At 43.9% G+C, this 18,968-nt stretch overlaps 1 protein-coding gene across 1 annotated transcript in view; it reads right to left on the bottom strand.

Moving 5' to 3' along the window:
- LOC127580723 (G1/S-specific cyclin-D2-like) overlaps positions 1 to 18,968 on the bottom strand; it is a 339,518-nt gene that overhangs the window by 166,068 nt on the left and 154,482 nt on the right. Inside the window, exon 3 of the mRNA XM_052034506.1 lies at positions 270 to 361. The gene's annotated coding sequence lies outside the window, so the exon portion shown is untranslated. The remainder of the gene's footprint in view (positions 1 to 269; positions 362 to 18,968) is intronic.

Below are 18,968 nucleotides of genomic sequence, written 5' to 3'. Positions count from 1 at the left end.
TCCAAATCCTGGAGCTCCCTTCACTTCAGTGCTATGGGAGTAACTTCACTAGAAGGTGGCTCACCACCACCTTGCCAAGACCAATGAGGGCTGCGCAATAAGTGCTCGCGATAAATACTGGCAATAAATGAGTCCCTTCCAGTGACATCCTACTGTGGAGAAGTCAAGTATTATCACTATTCTTTACCCTGTACTTTTGGCCTCTTATCTTGTGGTTTACCCTATTATTTTCAGCTTCTCCTTTTCAGAGAACAATTTGATAGACTCACCAGCTGGGAGAAGGGTATTGCTTAATGCAGTAGCAATCTCCTCGCACTTGCTAGCATGTTATCCAGTCCAGTGTGTCTTCTCTTGAGGTTTCCTGTAAAGAAGGATATAGTTGCATTACAAATTTAGCAATGTAAGCAAGGGGGAATGTGTAACAACAGTACCAATTAAGGATTCAAGCCAAGTTTAATCCATATATTTTATCGTGGGGGTGCTGTATCGTTGCCAGCTGGTTGTTCATCCTCTCTCACTTGAGTCAGAAGGTTGTGGGCTCAAATCCCACTTCACTGGGAATCAAAAACTAGAGGGCACAGGTTTAACGTGAGAGGGGAAAGATTTAAAAGGGACCTGAGGGGCAACTTCCTCACACAGAGGGTGGTGCATATATGGAACGAGCTGCCAGAGGCAGTGGTTGAGGCAGGTACAATAACAACATTTAAAAGACACTTGGACAGGTACATGGATAGGAAAGGTTTAGAGGGACATGGGCCAAATGCAAGCAAATGGGACTGGCTTAGATGGGCATCTTGGTCGGCATGGACCAGTTGGGCCGAATGACTGTATGACACTGAGTTAGACGTGGAAGTCTTGGTTGGCATTCCAGGGCAGTGCTGAGGGGGCACCTCAATGTTGCAGGTGCCAGCTTTGAGATGAGATTTTAGATTGAAACTCTGTGTCCTCTTGCAGGCAAATGAAAAACACTGCATGTGACTATTTTGTAGAAGATGAGGTGAATTTTTCCTGATGATCCTGCCCAATGCTTTTCCCTCATCACTAAACAAAAAATTCCTGATTATTACCCGGTTGCTGCTTCCCAGAGCTTTCTACGTCCAACTTAGCTGCTGCATTTCCTACTTCACCAACAGGGACTACATGACGAAAGACTTCACTGTCTCCCATCTGCTTTGGAATATTCTTTCATTCTTTGGTAAGTTTGGTTCTACCACAACATTCTGCAGCTTGGAAAAACATATGGGATTAAAACCTCCATATATGGGAGTTCTAAACGTCAAGCATTCGGCTGGAGGAACTCAAGTGGGTCGAGCAGCATTTGTGGGAGGAAAGAAATTGTCGACGTTTTGGGTCAAAATCCTTGCATCAAAACCTGCGTTGAGTCTTGATGCAGAGTGATGACCTGAAACGTTGACAATTCCTTTCCCCCCACAGATGCTGCTCGACCCATTGAGTTCCTCCAGATTCCAGCATCTGCAGTCTCTTAGAACTTTCAGGACTGAGGAAGGGTCAGTCCTGAAGAAGGGTCCTGACCCAAAACGTTGACCACCTGCTTTTCTCCATGGATGCTGCCTGGCCTGCTGAGTTCCTCCAGTATCATCGTGTTTTTCATCTAGATTCCAGCATCTGTAGTCCGTCTCTTGTGTCTCCCTCACTCTATATATACTTCCAAGCAGCAGAACATCTTCCTTGGCCCTTAGTCATGACCTGCGGTGATCTTAATGCAGCTCCCATACCAAGTACTAGCGTGGTACCTCTGTACCCTTGCCGGTGATCAGTAATTTGCCACCTTTACTTCTCATCATGATCAGGTAAAACAACAGCTCAGCACATGAATTGGTGGCATTTGTTTCAGCACTGAAGATATTATCGGCACTTTACTTGACGTAGAGACAGAGAGAGATATTGAGAGACACAGCACAGAAACTGGCCCTTTGTCTCACCGTATCCGTGACAACCATTAACAGCCCACCTACACTGATCCTACATTAACCCTATCTTTTCTCCCCCCTTCATTCCCATTAACCCCCCCCTCCTCCCTCCCCCCTCCCCCCTCCAGATTCTGCCACTCACCTGCACACTTGGGGTGCCCAACTAACGTAACAATTTGCACACCTTTTACAATGTGGGAGGAAACCACAGCATCCAGAGGAAATCCTCGCGGTCACGGGGAGAACATGCAAACTCCACACAGGCAGCGCCCGAGGTCAGGATTGAACTTGCATCGTAAGAAACTTATAGAAATGTTTGGGGCGATAATTCAGCAAGCTGAGAATGGCATTGTACAAGGAGTGTGAAGAGCTGGGGTATAATCTGATGGAGCAGGAAACATGTACTAACAAATCTGCTTTGGTATGGTCTCAACCACTCCACCACCAGCTACAACAACAAGAACAACTCAAAACAGCATCATCAACAACAGAAGGAACATTGTCAACCACAACAGTGTAGCTTAATGTAACAACACAGCAACAATGACAACTCGACAACTCAACCAACAACAACCTTTGGGATTGTGGCTGCAGGGTGACCCAGGTTGGGAACTAAACATCCGGGGTATTCAATACTTAGGAAGTGCAGGCGAAAGGGACAGGGAAGTGGGCTAGTCTTCTGATTAAGGAGGAGATTAGTGTAATGATGAGGAAGGATATTAGCTTGGATGATAATGGTGAGTTAAGAAATACAAAGGGGCGGAAACTTTTAGTGAGATTGAAATACAGACAACCCGACATTAATTGGAGATGGCATTAAACAAGAAGTTAGAAACATGTGGAATATGGGTACAACTGGTAAAACTGGTAAATTGGTTTATTATTGTCACATGTACCAAAGTACAGTGGAAAACTTTGTTTTGCATGCCATCCATACAGATCATTTCATCACATCAGTGCATTGAGGTCGTACAAGGGAAAACAATAACAGAATGCAGAATAAAGCGTTACAGTTACAGAGAAAGTGCAGTGCAGGCAGACAATAAGGTGCAAGGGCCATAACGAGGTCGAGAGTCCACCTGGGCCAATAGGTTGAGGAACCAACTAGACAGCAGGCCATCCTAGACTGGGTATTGAGCAACGGGAAAGGATTAGCAGCAATCTTTGCAAGTCCAGCAGCATCTTTCAAAAGAAGACTGGAATTACTTTCAAACACAACAAAGGGATATTAAAGGATTAATTAAGAGGGGAAGATTAAGGGGACATAGGAACAGACAATGAAAGTTTAGAGTCATAGAATCATAAAGAGATACAAGTCTTTCAGTCCACTGACCTCCTGCTGACCCAGTTACCCCAATCCTTCATTGATTCCATTTTTTTTACTCTCCCCACGTTCTTATCAACTCCCCCCAGATTCTGCCACCCACCTACACACTAGGGGCAACTTAGAGCAGTCAATTAACCTATCAATCCGCATGTCTTTGGGATGTGGGAAGAAACCAGGGCACCCAAAGGAGACCCATATGGGCAGGCATGGTTAGCAATAACGCTATTACAGTGTCAGCGACCCAGGTTCAATTCTGCTGCTGTCTGTAAGGAGTTTGTACGTTCTCCCCGTGTCTGCGTGGGTTTCCTCCAGGTGCTCCGGTTTCCTCCCACATTCCAAAGACGTACGAGTTAGGAAGTTGTGGGCATGCGATGTTTCGATGTACATGTGACTAATAAAGATATCTAATCTTATCATATGTTCACGGGGAGAACACACAAACCCACACAGACAGCACCACAGGTCAGGATCGAACCCAGGTAGGTTCGAGGTAGTGAGGTAGTGGCTCTACTGGCTGTGCCATTGTGCTGGTTCAATTGACGTGAAGAGAAAAAGATCGGTGAAGACAAATGTAGGCCCTTTTTAGTCAGAAACAGGTTGAATTTACACCGAGGGCAAAGAAATGACAGACCAATTCAACAAATACTTTGTTTTTTGTTCACATAGAAGGGCAGAAGTAACCTTCCCAAAGTGTTAGGGAGCCCTGGGTGGAGGGAGAGGGAGGAACTGAAGTAAATCAGCATTAGTTCAGGAAATTGGTGGGATTGAAGGTCGATAAGTCTCCAGGGCCTCATAGTCTGAACCCCAGAGTACATGGAGTAGTCCTAGAAATAGTGGTGATTTTCCAACATCCTTTGGATGGGACGTAATGGAAGTAAGCAGCTGTGGTAGGTGGCTTAGAAGGCAAATGGTACGTTGGCCTTGGTAACAAGGGAAATGAAATGTAGGGCAAGGGATGTCATGCTTGTACAAGGCCTTCGTGAGGCTGCATATTGAGTATGGTGTGAAGTCTTGTTCTTTATCTGAGGTGGGACGTTCTTACTTTGAATTCAGTGAAGGTTAACCAGGCTGATTCCTGGAAGAACAGAAATCGTATGATGTATTGGTATTGGTTTATTATTGTAACTTGAACTGAGATACAGTGAAAAACTTGACTTGCATACCATTCGTACAGGTCAATTCATTACACAGTGCAGTTACATTGAGTTAGTACAGAGAGCATTGAGGTAGTACAGGTAAAAGCAATAACAGTACAAAATGTCACAGCTACAGAGAAAGTGCAGTGCAGTAATGTGCAAGGTCACAACAAGGTAGATCGTGAGTCAGAGTCCATCTCCATATAAGGGAACCGTGCAATAGTCTTATCACAGTGGGATAGAATCTGTCCTTAAGCCTGGTGGTATGTGCCCTCAGGCTCCTGTATCTTCTACCTGATGGAAGAGGGGAGAAGAGAGAATGACCCGGGTGGGTGGGGTCTTTGATTATGCTGGCTGCTTCACCAAGGCAGCGAGAGGTAAAGACAGAGTCCAAGGAGGAGAGGCTGGTGTCCGTACACTGAACATGATTCCGTATGAATCATACATTAGGGGTAAGTTCAAAGGAGATGTGCGGGGCAAGTTTTTTTACACAGAGAGTGGTGGGTGTCTGGAATGCACCGCCAAGGGTGGAGGCAAATATGATGGAGGCGTATAAGAGGCTCTTAGATAGGCACATGAATGTGCAGAGAATGGAGGGAGATGGACATTGTGTAGGCAGAAGGGATTAGTTTAGTTGGGCATTTAATTACTAATTTAATTAGTTTGGCAAAACATCGTGGGCCGAAGGGCCTGTTCCTGTGCTGTGCTGTTCTGTGTTCTATGGAGAGAGATTGGGTCAATTGGGCCTATTTTTACTAGAATTTAGGAGAATGAGAGGAGATCTCATAATAAGACTGGACAGACTGAATGCAGGAAGGATGTTCCTGATAGTGGGAAGTCCAGAAACAGGGTCACTTCCTGAGAATACAGGATAAACCAATTAGGAGTGGGATGAGGAGACATTTATTTCACCCAAGGAGTCATGAATCTGTGGAATTCTCTACTACAGAAGGCAGTTGAGGCCAAATCATAATCAAAGACCCCTCCCACCTGGGTCATTCTCTCTTTCTTCTCCCATCAGGCAGAAGATACAGGAGCCTGAGGGCACGTACCACCAGGCTCAAGGACAGCTTCTATCCCACGGTGATAAGACTATTGAACGGTTCCTTATCCGATGAGATGGACTCTTGACCTCACAATCTACCTTGTTATCACCTAGCACCTTATTGTCTACCTGCAATGCACTTCCCTGTAGCTGTGACACTTTACTCTGTATTCTGTTATTGTTTTTACCCTGTACTGAGGGAGATTAAGAGGGGACGTGATTGCTGTCTTTAAAATTATGAGGGGTATTGATAGGATGGACTGCAGGAAACTTTTCCCTGTACCAGAGGCAGATAAAACTAGAAGACAAAGATTAAGGGTAAGAGGAAAGAGATTTAGATCTGAGGGGGACCTTTTTCACCCAGAGTGTAGCAGGCACCTGGAATACACTGCCTGAGAGAGAGATGGAAGCTGGGGTCCCTGACAGCATTTAAGAAGTGATCAGATGAACAACTGAATCGCCAAAGAAATTGCCAAATGAAGGCTACAGACCAAGTGCTGGGAAATGGGATTAATAGGGAAGAATTCTCACTGGCCAGCATGGATGAGTTGGGCTGAATGGCCTGTTTCCATGCTGTACGATTCTATGATTCTGATCAAAAGTGCTTTATCAACATAAACATTGAAAGTGATCCTTAGATGTATTAGGGCACGTGACCAAGAGCTAGTTCAAAGAAATATCTTTTAACGAACATCTTAAAGGAGAGGTAGAGAGGTTTAGTGAGGAAATTCTGATGCTTGGGGCTTTGGCAGTACAGGTAACAGCCTGGCTTCTTGGCTATTCAACTTGCTTACTTATAAAATAATGCTTCAATCATCACATACAACTTAGTATCAGCATGAGTATCAACGAAAACCTTTCCCCTTGCATTTCCACAACAGTGCAGATAGCCCAGCATTGAACGTCATTTTCTCAAAGTCTTCCCTAAGATTACTATGGTGCAGATATGTTGATGTCATGTGTAAGTTGGTCACACTTCCTCCTTGACCTTTCATTCTCTCCACCCTTGGCAGTGCCCAGTGATCTGGGTGTTTATATCATTAGAACATAGAACAGTGCAGCACAGGAGCATGACCTTCCGCCCACTAATAATTAAGCTAATCTCTTCTGCCTGCAATGTCATAGAACCATACAGCACAAAACAGGCCCTTCGGCCCACCATGTTGTGCCGTCCATCAAACCACCATATCCATATCCCTCCATTCCCTGCATATTCATCTAAATATACCATCTAAAAGCCTCTTAAACACCACTATCATATCTGCCTTCACCACCACCCCTGGCAGCTCATTCCAGGCACCCACCACTCTCTGAGTATCAAACTTGCCCCGTACATCTCCTTTGAACTTTCCCCTCTTGCCTTAAATGTATGCCCTGTAGTATTAGATTTTTTGACCCTGGGAAAGAGATACTGGCTGTCTACTCTATCTATAGCCTCTCATAATTTTTTAAACTTCTATCAGGTCTCCCCTCAGCCTCCACCGCTCCAAAGAAAACATCCCTAGTTTGTCCAACCTCACCTTATAGCACATGCCCTCTAATCCAGGCAGCATCCTGGTGAGCCTCTTCTGCACCCTCTCTACATCCTTCCAGAACTGAATGCAATACTCCAGATGCAGCCTAACCAGAGTTTTATAAAGCTGCAACGTAACTTCCTGACTCTTGAACTCAGTGCCTCGACTAATAAAGGCAAGCATGCCATATGTCTTCTTTACTGCACTTTCAAGTTGTGCAGCCATTTTCAAGAAGCTATGAATTTGGATGCCAAGATTCCTTTGTACATCGGCGCTGCTAAGGGCCCTGCCATTAACTGTGTACTGTCCCTTTACATTTGATCTCCCAAAGTGCAACACCTCAGACTTGCCTGGAATAACCTCCATCTGCCATTTCTCTACCCATATCTGCAACTGATCTGTATCGCACTGGATCCTTTGCCAGTCTTCTACACTATCCACGACGCCCCCAATCTTTGTGTCATCTGCACATTTACTAACCCACCCATCAATGTTTTCATCTAAGCCATCTATAAATATCACAAACAGCAGAGGTCCCAGTACAGATCCCTGTGGAACACCATTGGTCATGGACCTCCATCCAGAATAAGCACCATCAACCACCGCCCTCTGTCTTTCATGGGCAAGCCAGTTCTGAATCTAAATGGCCAAATCACCATGGATCTCATGCATCCTAATCTTCTGGATTAGCCAATAATGAGGGACCTTGTCGAATGCCTGACTAAAATCCATGTAGACTACATCCATCTTCTGCTGCTTTCACAATGGGAACTGGTCATCACTCACAAGACCAGAATTTATTGTCTCGCCCTAATTGTCCTTGAGAAAGTGATCGAGAGCTGCCTTCTTGAACCATCGCAGTGTTTCAGAGGGTTACGATGAGGGTTTGCCAGAGTGTTTCCTGGTATAACAGGTCTGACATGTAAAGAGAGATTAAGCAGATTAGGGTTTGGTTCTCTGGAGTTTAGAAAAATGAGAGATGTTCTCATTGAAACATATAAAATTCTTAGAGCACTTGGCAGGAAGGATTCTTCCTCTGACAAAGGAGTCTAGGACTGGGCTCAGAGTCTCAAAATAAGGAATAGGGTGCTTAGAACTGAGACTGACTCAAAGGATGGTGAGTCTTAGAATGCTCTACCATAGAGGGTCATTCATTGATTGCCCAAGACCGCAAGAATTTGGGGAGAGTTGTGAACACAGCCTAGTCCATCATGCAAACCAGCCTCCCCTCCACTCACTCTGTCTACACTTCCCGCTGCCTTGGGAAAGCAGCCAACATAATTAAGGACCCCTCCCATTCCAGACATTCTCTCTTCTCCGCCCTTCCATCGGGCATGAGCGCATGGACCACCAGGCTCAAGGACAGCTTCCACCCCACTGCTATCAGACTCTTGAACGGACCTCTCACATGCTACAGGCTGAACTCTTGATCTCCCAATCTACCCCGTTGTGGCCCTTGCGCTTTATTTGTCCTACCTGCACTGCACTTTCTCCGTAACTGCAACACTATATTCTGCATTCTGTTTTCTTTTTATACCACCATGGAATGATCTGTCTGGATGGCACGCAAGCGACATCTAAGTCAGTGACAATAAATCTGATTCTGAAACAAAGTTTTTCACTGTATCTCAGTACATGTGGCAATAATAAATCAATTCCACTCCAGAACCATTCCAGAACCGGAAGATATTTCTGAATATTTGGGAAATCAAGGGTTATGTGGAAAGGAGAGGAAACTGGTGCTGAGGTAGAAGATTCTATTGAACGATGGAACGGGATTGAGGGACTGAACCACTGCCCTTCTCTTTCTTATGTAATATGCCAATCTTTCCCTGCCACAGGTAACATCACAAGGTGTCCCCCTGCTGGCTTGACTAAGAACTGATCATACTCGCCATCGCTGTAACCAATAGATTCAGATACGAGTCAATGTTGATGCTGCAGCATGTGACCACAGAGCTGCAAATTCCTACCCACTACACCGCTGGGTTGCACGCACAATTGCTGCAACTTAGCTATTAAGCAAGAGACCTGCAAAGGAAAGAAAATGGGGACATGGCAGCTGTATCTCTAAGAACCAAGATATGTTGCTGTTTGAAGCTAAGCCCCTGAAGATTATTTCTCCGTTCTTCTGTGTGCAATTACCTTTTGACGTCACATTGCAAACTAAAAATTACAGTCAAAACTTTCCATCTAGACAGAGACAACAACTTGTACCTTTAGCATAGCAATAGAGTGAAACGTGCAAAGGGAGGTTGCTGGAGCCTTATCAGACAAAAATTTCAAACCACTTAAGGAGCTATCAGAGTGGACGATTAAAGACTTGGTCAAATGAGGAGGTGTTAGGGAGTAACTTAGAGGAGGAAAGAAAGGTGATGAAGTGGGGAGGGTAGGCTGGGTAAGAGCAATTGAAGCTACCACCGAGAACGGTGGAGCCATTAATGTCTTGGCTGACTGAATGGCTATTCTAAGGAGGGAATTTCTCAAATGATGCTTGATATGAAGAATTTAATTGAAAAATATAAAGAATACCAGGGAGAATGCCCCCACCCTTCTGCAAGTTATGTCATACCCATTCAAGTCCCTGACACTGCAGCACTTCTTTACAGTACCAGGTTCAAGAACAGCTACTTCCCTTCATCCATTTGGTTCTTGAACCGACCGGCACAACCCTAATCACTATGACCACTTTGATCACTTTGCACTACAATGGACTTTTTTTTTCTAGTTGTGTTCTTTCTTGTATAACTTTGTATAGTTTAAGCTTTTCTTGTGAATGTTGTGTCTCTGATGCTGTGTGCTGCTGCAAGTAAGTTTATCATTGCACCTGTGCACACATGTACTTGTGCATATGACAAGAAACTCAACTTTCGACTTTCAGTATGGCACTGGAATGTTAGCCTTGGTTGTGTGCTCCAGTATCTGGGGTCATGCTTAACTTTTGACCCTCAGGCAAGAGTGCAACTCTTGTGTTATGGGTAGACTGGGTTGTCCAAGAATCTTATAGTGTTTAATTGTGGTTCCTTTGTAAACTATAAGTAGGCTTACTTATAGCCTAGAAAAGTACCATAACTAAACTTGTCATTGCATTCAATACTTTAGACTTTACCTTAGAAGGACTAAAGTATTGAATGCAATGACAAATGCAAAATAACATTTTTTTTAAACAGATGATGAGCCAAAAAAGTCAAAAGCCTCGCATTTATAAAGTGCTCTTCATGACCAAAGTTTACCGAAGGCAACTTTTCTCTTCAATGAGCTATGATTGCAACGATGCTGTACGGTGAACAAAATTCATTTCAAAGTCTACTCATTGTTGTAATATAGAAAAATTGGCAGCTAATTTGTACGTAGAAAGCTCCCACAAATAGCAGTGTGAAAATGCCAAGATGATCTGTTTTAGCAGTCTCGATTGAGGGATAAATTTTAGCCAGGGAACTGGGTATAACTCCCTGCTCTTGTGAAATTAGTCCCATGGGATATTTTGAAACACTTGGAGAGAACATGTTGGCCTCTGGTTCAATGATTCATCTACAGAATGACAACTTCACCAGTGCAACACCACTTTAGTTCCCCACTGGAGTGAATGCCTGGATTGCTGTACTCAAGTTTCTGCAGTGGGTCTTGAAGCTGCGATCTTCTGACTTGAATCTGCAACCTTTTTTATTAAAATCATGAGGGGTATAGACAAGGTGAATAGCCAAAGTCTTTCCCCAGGGTAGGGGTCCAAAACTAGAGAGCATAAAGTGTGAGGGCAAAGAGTTAAAAGGGATCCGAGGGACAACTGTTTCACACAGAGGGTGGTTGGTATATGGAATGAGCTGCCAGAGGATGTGGTAGAGATGGGTACAACTACAATGTTTAAAAGACATTTAGACAGGTTCGTGGCTAGGAAAGGTTTCGAGGGATATTGGCCAACGCAGGCAAATGGGATTACCTCAGTTGGGCAACTTAGATTGCATGGACGAGCTGGGCTAAAGGGCCTGTTTCCGTGGTCTATGACTCTAAGAGACAAGAAACGGCTGTCCATTGACCCACTGCTGTAGAATCACATATTATATCATCTCTGTCTTATTATTGCAATGCAAGTCCGTTCTAACACTGTCACAAAGTGCAAGCACTGACAAATGCATCAAGATTTTTTTTTCCCCTAGCTTTTGATTAGGGTGAGAATCACATCAGCGCCGTTATAGTTCAGTTCGTGCTTCGATTGAGAAATTGAAACTCCAATCAATTACTTTCTTTATGACTTTAATAAGACGGAGCCTACATTTGCTGATCCTGTTTTGAAAGGCGTTGATTCCTGAGAGAAGAGGAACAAATGTGAATGTTTGCTGTCAGGATCGACTTCCCTTATCCCACCAGGACATCAGAGAAATAATTAATTAGCTAATAATTAATGAGTAATTGGCTGCAAAAGTCAATAGTTTATAAGGTTATGAGAGGGGTAGATAGAGTAGCCAGTCAGTAACTTTATCCCAGGGTTGAAATGTCTAATACCAGAGGGCATGCATTTAAGGTGAGAGAGGAGTAACTTCAATGGAGATGCGTGTGGCAAGTTTTTTTTTCCCCCACCTAGAGAGTGGTGGGTGCCTGGAATGTGCTGCCAGGGGTGGTGGTGGAGGCAGATACAACAGAGGCATTTAAGAAGATCTTAGATAGGCACGTGAATATGCAGAGAATGGAGGGGTATGGACATTGTGTAGGCAGAAGGGATTATTTTAGCTCAGCATTTGCTGGTTTAATTAGTTCAGCACAACATCGTGGGCCAAAGGGCCTGTTCCTGTGCTGTACTGTTCTATGTTCTATGATAGGGTGGTAAACAAGGTGTACGGCATGCTTGCCTTTATTAGTTGAGGCACTGAGTTCAACAGTCAGGAAGTTATGTTGCAGCTTTATACAATTCTGGTCAGGCCATATCTGGAGTATTGCATTCAATTCTGGTCGTCCCATTACAGGAAGGATGTGGAGGCTTTGGAGAGGGTGCAGAGGAGGTTCACCAGGTTGCTGCTTGGATTAGAAGGCATGTGCTATAAGGAGAGGTTGGAAAAACTTGTGTTGTTTTCTCTGGAGCGGTGGAGGCTGAGGGGAGACCTGATGGAAGTTCATAAAATTATGAGAGGCACAGACAGTGTAGACAGCAGGTATCTTTTTCCCAGGATTGAAATATCTAATACTAGAGGGCATGCATTTAAGGTGAGAGGGGGTAAGTTCAAAGGAGATGTGCGGGGTAAGTTTTTTAATACAGAGAGTGGTGGGTGCCTGGAATGCGCTGCCAGGGGTGATGGTGGAGGCGGATACAATAGAGGCGTTTAAGAGGCTCTTAGATAGGTACATGAATGTGTAGAACGGAGGGATATGGACATTGTGTAGACAGAAGAGATTAGTTAATAGGCATAATTAGCTTAATTAGTTCGGCACAGCATTGTGGGCTGAAGGGCCTGTTCCTGTGCTGTACTGTGCTATGTTCTTTCTTTCCTTTTCAATCTTTTTATTAATTTTCAAATTAGTACAAAATAACATATATAACATGAGTAATTATACATACAGTACAAAGAGGTCAGGATAGCAATCATAACGGTTAATATATATATATATAATCACAAGGAGTAAAAAAAAAGTAATCTTGACCTCCTGCTCTCTTAACTGAACGAATACAAAAGGAAAGATTGAAAAGAAATGAAATTTAATTATATGAAAGAACCCCCAAATCAAAAAACGTTAATAAACCAAAAAACCCCTAAAAACTGGACTGATATTTCTTCAATTAAAAAGAAAAAAACATTATATCGTCAGCTCCGCTCCTGTGTTCAAGGGTTATTGAAAGGGATCTGAAAAAGGTCTGCTTATATCATATGAAAATATCGAATAAATGGTCTCCAAACTTCCTCAAATTTAAGCGAAGGATCAACAGTACCACTCCTAATTTTTTCTAAGTTTAAACATGCTATAGTTTGAGAAAACCACTGAAAAGTGGTGGGACTGTTCTATGGTAATGACCCGCTCTTTGTCTATTATCCTCAGGTTAGTTCACGTAGTGGCTTGATGGCAAGAATCATAGAATCACAAACTCGTTATGTCTATTTGGCCAATCAAATCATTGCTAACTCCTAGCTGAGCAATTATTCAGGCCTATCCCTCACCCTTGCCTTGCAGTTTTTATGCTTTCAAATATTTATCCAGGTCCTCTTTGAAGACAGAAAACGGAGTCTTCACCCACTTATTGAATGGCAGAGAAGGCTCATGGGGCCTGGTTTCATTGCTTGCACTCTTTACTTCCCACTGCCTTGGGAAAGCAGCCAACAGAATCACGCACCCCTCCCGCAAGAAACTGCAGAGAGTTGTGGACGCAGCCCAGTCCATCAGCCTCCCCTCCATTGACTCCGTCTACACTCCCCGCTGCCTCGGGACAACACCCAACATAATCAAGGACCCCTGTCACCCCAGCCACTCTTCTCCCCCCCTCCCATCAAGCAGAAGATACAAAAACTTGAGAGCACGTACCACCAGGCTCAAGGACAGCTGCTATCCCATTGTTATCAGACTCTTGAATGGACCTCTTATTCAATAAAGATGAACTCTTGATCTCTCAATCCACCTCATCATGGACCTTGCACTTTATTTGTCTGCCTGCACTTTCTCTTTAACTGTAACACTATACTCTGCATACTGTTTTTCCTTTTGACTATCTCGATGTACTTACAGTATGTATGAAATGGATGGCACGCAAACAAAAGCTTTTCTCGGTACATGCAACAATAATAAACCAATTCCCAATTACCACAATCTTCATTCCCAATCATTCAAATTAGTCACTCAGTCCCTCAATCTTGTTCTGTCATTTAGTAAGTTCATGGTAACCTCAACTCTGGATTCCTGTGGTAATCTTTCACCTTCTTGCTTATGAAGAGTCCACCTCCCCGTGCCTCAGAAACATTCAAGCATTCTACTTCCATTGGCCCTCCAAGAAATAAAGTTCCAAATGCAACACAAGGAAAAAAAAAATTTTTAGCTCATCCCTTCTTAAAGGGCTGGTGCTTCTTCCTCAAGTACAATGTGGGTTGGAAGTCAAGCATTTAGTATCGGAACATTTGCTGGGAACACTTGGGAGGTCAGTCAGCTTCTGAGAGGGAAGGATAACATTTTGTGCTCAATTCTTCACCAACACACACAAAATGCTGGAGGAACTCAGTGGGTCAGGCAGCATCTATGGAGGGAGATGAACAGTTGATGTTTTGGGCTGACCTTTCATCAGGACTGGAAAGGAAGAGGGCAGAAGTCAGAATAAAAGGGGTAGGGGAGGGGGAGGAGCATGAGCTGGTGGGGGATAGGTGAATCTGGGGGGGGGGGTGGGGAGGAGATGTGGGAATGATGTGAGAAGCTGGGAGGTGATGGGTGGAAGAGGCAAAGGGCTGAACAAGATGGAATCTGATGGGAGAGGACAGTAGACCATGGGATAAAGGGAAGGAGGTGGGGAACCAGAGGGCAGAGTGTATGGGTGATGGGCAGATCGTGGGGGCGGGGGAGGGGAAAGAGAAGAGGTGAAGGGGCCAGAGGGATAAGGGAAAACAAAACAAGGTGAAGGGGAGGAACAGGGGAGTGGTTACCAGAAGTTAGAGAAATTGATCTTGGTTCTCGGCCCGAAATGTTGACTGTTTATTTCCCTCCATAGATGCTGCCTGACTTGCTGAGTTCCTCCAGCATTTTGGGTGTGTTGCTCCACATTCCAGCATCTGCAGTCCCTCTTGTGTGCTCAGTTCTTCACCAGTTCCCCTCCTCTGATTTGGGAGATGGACTGACCTGGACCTCGCCTCTATCATTTGATTTCTAGTATTTGCTGTTATTTTTATCTCTTTGTTCAGTGGGTAAATTCCAGGCAATGTTCAGCTTTGAACAAGTAGTTTCTCACTTCCAATTTTGCAATGTGTGCAGTTGTCGATGGTAACGGTGTGTGACAACCACTCGTTCAATGTGCAGCTCTGCAGGGTTCTGCTGCACTCTCACACTGTGAGTAATATCACTGGGCAGGATTTGACGGCTCACAGTGCATTGCTGTGGCTAGTTGGTTTGCTGGGTTCCCAACTCATCCAGCAGTCTGCAGACACAAGAGACTGCAAATGTTGGAATCTGGAGAAACAAACAAACTGCTGGAGAGACTCAGAGGGTCAGGTAGCATCTGTGGAGGGACGTGGACAGTCAATGTTTCAGCAGACTGTCTGACAGATGAACAGTATCACTCCACTGGACCCTTTCTCAACACTGGTGCCCCACAAGGCTGCATCCTCAGCCCTCTACTCTACTCCCTACACACTCATGACAGTGTGGCCAGATTCTGCTCTAACTACATCTACAAGTTTGCAGAAGATACCATCGTTGTAGGCTGTATCTCAAATAACACTGAGTCGGAGTACAGGAGGGGGATAGAGAGCTTAGTGACATGGTGTCATGACAACAATCTTTCCCTCAATGTCAGCAAAACAAAAGAGCTGGTCATTGACTTCAGGAAAGGGGGTGGTGTACATGCACCTGTCTACATCAATAGTGCTGAGGTCGAGAGGGTTGAGAGCTTCAAGTTCTGAGGAGTGAACATCACCAGTAGCCTGTCCTTATCCAACCATGTTGATGCCACGGCCAAGAAAGCTCACCAGTGCCTCTGCTTCCTCAGAAGGCTAAAGAAATTTGGCATGTCCTCTTTAATATTCACCAACTTCTATCGATGTACCATAGAAAACATCCTATCTGGATGCATCATGGTTTGGTATGGCAATGGGTCTGCCCAGGACCGCAAGAAACTGTAGAGAGTTGTGGACACAGCCCAGCACATCACAGAAACCAGCCTCCCCTCCATGGACTCTGTCTATACCTCTCGCTGCCTTGGTGAAGCAGCCAACATAATCAAAGACCCCACCCACCTAGGTCATTCTCTCTTCTCCCCTCTCCCAACAGGGAGAAGATACAGGAGCCTGAGGACACATACCACCAGGCTCAAGGATAGCTTCTATACCACGGTGATAAGACTATTGAATGGTTCCCTTATACGATGAGATAGACTCTTGACCTCACAATCTACCTTGTTGTGACCTTGCACCTTATTGTCTACCTGCACTGCACTTCCCTGTAGCTGTGAAACTTTATTCTGTATTCTGTTATTGTTTTTACCCTGTAATACCTCAATGCACTGTGTAATGAATTGATCTGTACGAATAGTATGCAAGACAAGTTTTTCACTGTACCTCACCTCCCAGCCTCTGTCACCATCTCCACACTCCCCTCCCCCACCTGACTCCAACTGCCAATCAACCCCTCCTCAATCGGATCCACCTATCACTTGACAGCTCTTGCCCCATCACCATCACCCCTCCCTCACCTCTTTATATCAGCTATCTCCCCTTTCAGTCCTGATTGAGGGTCTCGACCCAAAACATCGACTGTCCATTTCCCTCCGTAGATGCTGCCTGACTCAGAGTTCCCCCAGCAACTCATTTTTTGCTGCAGATTCCAGCATCTGTGTCTCTTGTGTCTCCAGTTAAACAGACAGAACAATTGTATTCCCTCCATGAGGCAGAATGAATGAGACACTTGCAGAAACAGCAGTGACCTGGTAATCTCTTCTTCTTATGTTGACTGAAGGAAAATTGGTCAGAATACTGGAGAGAACTTTCCCGATCTTCAAAACAGTGCAGCAGGATATTTTACATCTACCAACTATGAAGACTGGGCTGAAGTTTAATGAGTAATCCCACAGCTCTGAACTCCCTCAGTCCTGGAAGTAGGAGTGAGTGTGATCTGCCTTTGAATCACTGGGGACTCTATCTGCATCCAAGACCAAATAAATCAAACATACTAATTCTGAGAACAATTAACATCTCCAATAATTCATTAGCATTTCTAATCACTGGTTTTGATTGCACATTCATTTTAACTCAGTTTTTTTTGTAGATCTATTGATACCTTATTCATCCACCACTGTGCTTATTCATAAATTGGTAAATTTGTTTATTATTGTACTGTACTGAGGTACAGTACAAAAATAAACTGAGGTAGTGAAAAACTTTGTTTTGCATGCTATCCTTACAGATCATTTCATCACATCAGTGCATTGAGGTAGTACAAGGGAAAACAATAACAGAATGCAGAATAAAGTGTTACAGTCACAGAGAAAGTGCAGAGCAGGCAGACAATAAGGTGCAAGGTGATAACAAGGTAGATTGTGAGGTCAAGGGTCCATCTTACCGTACTAGGGAACCATTCAATGGTCTTATCACAGTGGGATAGAAGCTGTCCTTGAGCCTGGTGGTATGTGCCCTCAGGCTCCTGTATCTTGGGAGAGGGGAGAAGAGAGAAAGTCCAGATATACATTATCTTTAGATGAGTGTTTGGAGCTTCCTCTGAATTAGGATCAGTCTAAATTGTGTGTTGGGAAGAATGAATTAAGTTGGATCTCAGGTCACTGTTAATCATTATTAGTGCTCAAGTAACACATGTTTATTACACAGGAATTGTACTTGAAAAACCCATATCCTGCAGCAGAAGATTGCTGAGTTCATGAAAAAATACCTTAAGATGTGAGCATTTTGAGTGACACATGTTCTTTACTAATGGAGGGCATCATCATATTTCAAAGATTTTTGCTTATTTGACTTTGAAGCCAGTTGTGGTTGATACTAGTTCTCATGAGGATAAATCCAAACAATATCCCAGAGCTGAAACATGGCTTAGACCCAGTAGCTGAACATAGAACACAGAACAGAACAGTACAGCACAGCACAGCAACACGACCTTCTGCTGTGCCAAGCATGACATCAAATTAAGCTGTTCCCTTCTGCCTGCACATGGTCCATATACCCCATCCCTGCATATTCATGTGCCTGTTTAAAAGCCTCTTGAACACCACCCCGGCAGCCCGTTCCAGGCACCCACCACTCGTGTAAAAAAACCTACCCTACACATCTCCTTTAAACTTTCCCTCTCTCACCTTAAAACTATGCCCTCCAGTAGTCATTATTTTTACCCTGGGAAAAAGATTCTGACAGTCTACCTTATCTCTGCCTCTCATAATTCTATCAAGTCTCCCCGTAACCTCTGACACTCCAGAGAAAACAACCCAAGTTTGTCCAACCTCTCCTTACCACTCATACCCTTGAATCCAGGCAGCATCAGAAGAAATAATTAACTGGAGTATTCTTCTCAGATGTCATATCAATTTGAGACAATGGGGTTCATTTGCTGTTTACACAAAGAGGAACCAGCTCTGATGAAAGCTCATCAACATTAACTCTGCTTCTCTCTCCACAGATGCTGCCTGACCAGCTGACTATTTCCAGCATTTTCTCTTTTATTTCAGATTTTGAGCACCCGAAGTAATTTGCTTCAGGTGGACCTTGATTATTTGGGGATTGGTGATGATCTGCTATTGGTTTTAAAACAATTATAAGACCAATTTGCAATTATGTGGAATCTTTAACATAATAAAATGCACTAAGGAATTTGACAATAGCATCATTTGTGTCTGTGCAACACCTGCAGCCTTTTCCAGTTATAACATGTTACCACTCTCAATTTTAACTCTGCTCCTGTCTCCTAAATGTCACCTGACCTGCTCAGAATTTCAAACATTTCCTGCTTATTGATCATAAGTACAAACAAAAAGCTATTTTAAATTGTAAATGGGTTAAATGTGAAGCACATGTCTCCACAAGAGGGATCCAAAGACAGGATCCATAAATCCAAAATAATTGTTATTCAGTCCAAAAGGAGAAATTCCTCTCCTATGAGAGTGGTAAGAACAGGGAACTCACCACCACAGAAAGTTGTTGAAGCCATTAGATTAGATCTTCAAATGGTAACTAGATGAGAGAGCAGAGAGAAGAAAGGTACATTGGAGGGTCATATTATGTATGGGACACTGGTGTGGATTGTACAACTATATTATTGTACCTGTAATACTATATGTTATTATTGTACCTTTCTCAATCATTTTCTCTGACACCTCGTTCAATATATGTACCAGTCCCT

The sequence above is a fragment of the Pristis pectinata genome, chromosome 20, assembly GCF_009764475.1.
Source record: "Pristis pectinata isolate sPriPec2 chromosome 20, sPriPec2.1.pri, whole genome shotgun sequence".
Classification (NCBI taxonomy): domain Eukaryota; kingdom Metazoa; phylum Chordata; class Chondrichthyes; order Rhinopristiformes; family Pristidae; genus Pristis; species Pristis pectinata.
The sequence above is the reverse complement of the archived record's forward strand: the minus strand, read 5'-3'. Positions and strand labels throughout refer to the sequence as shown.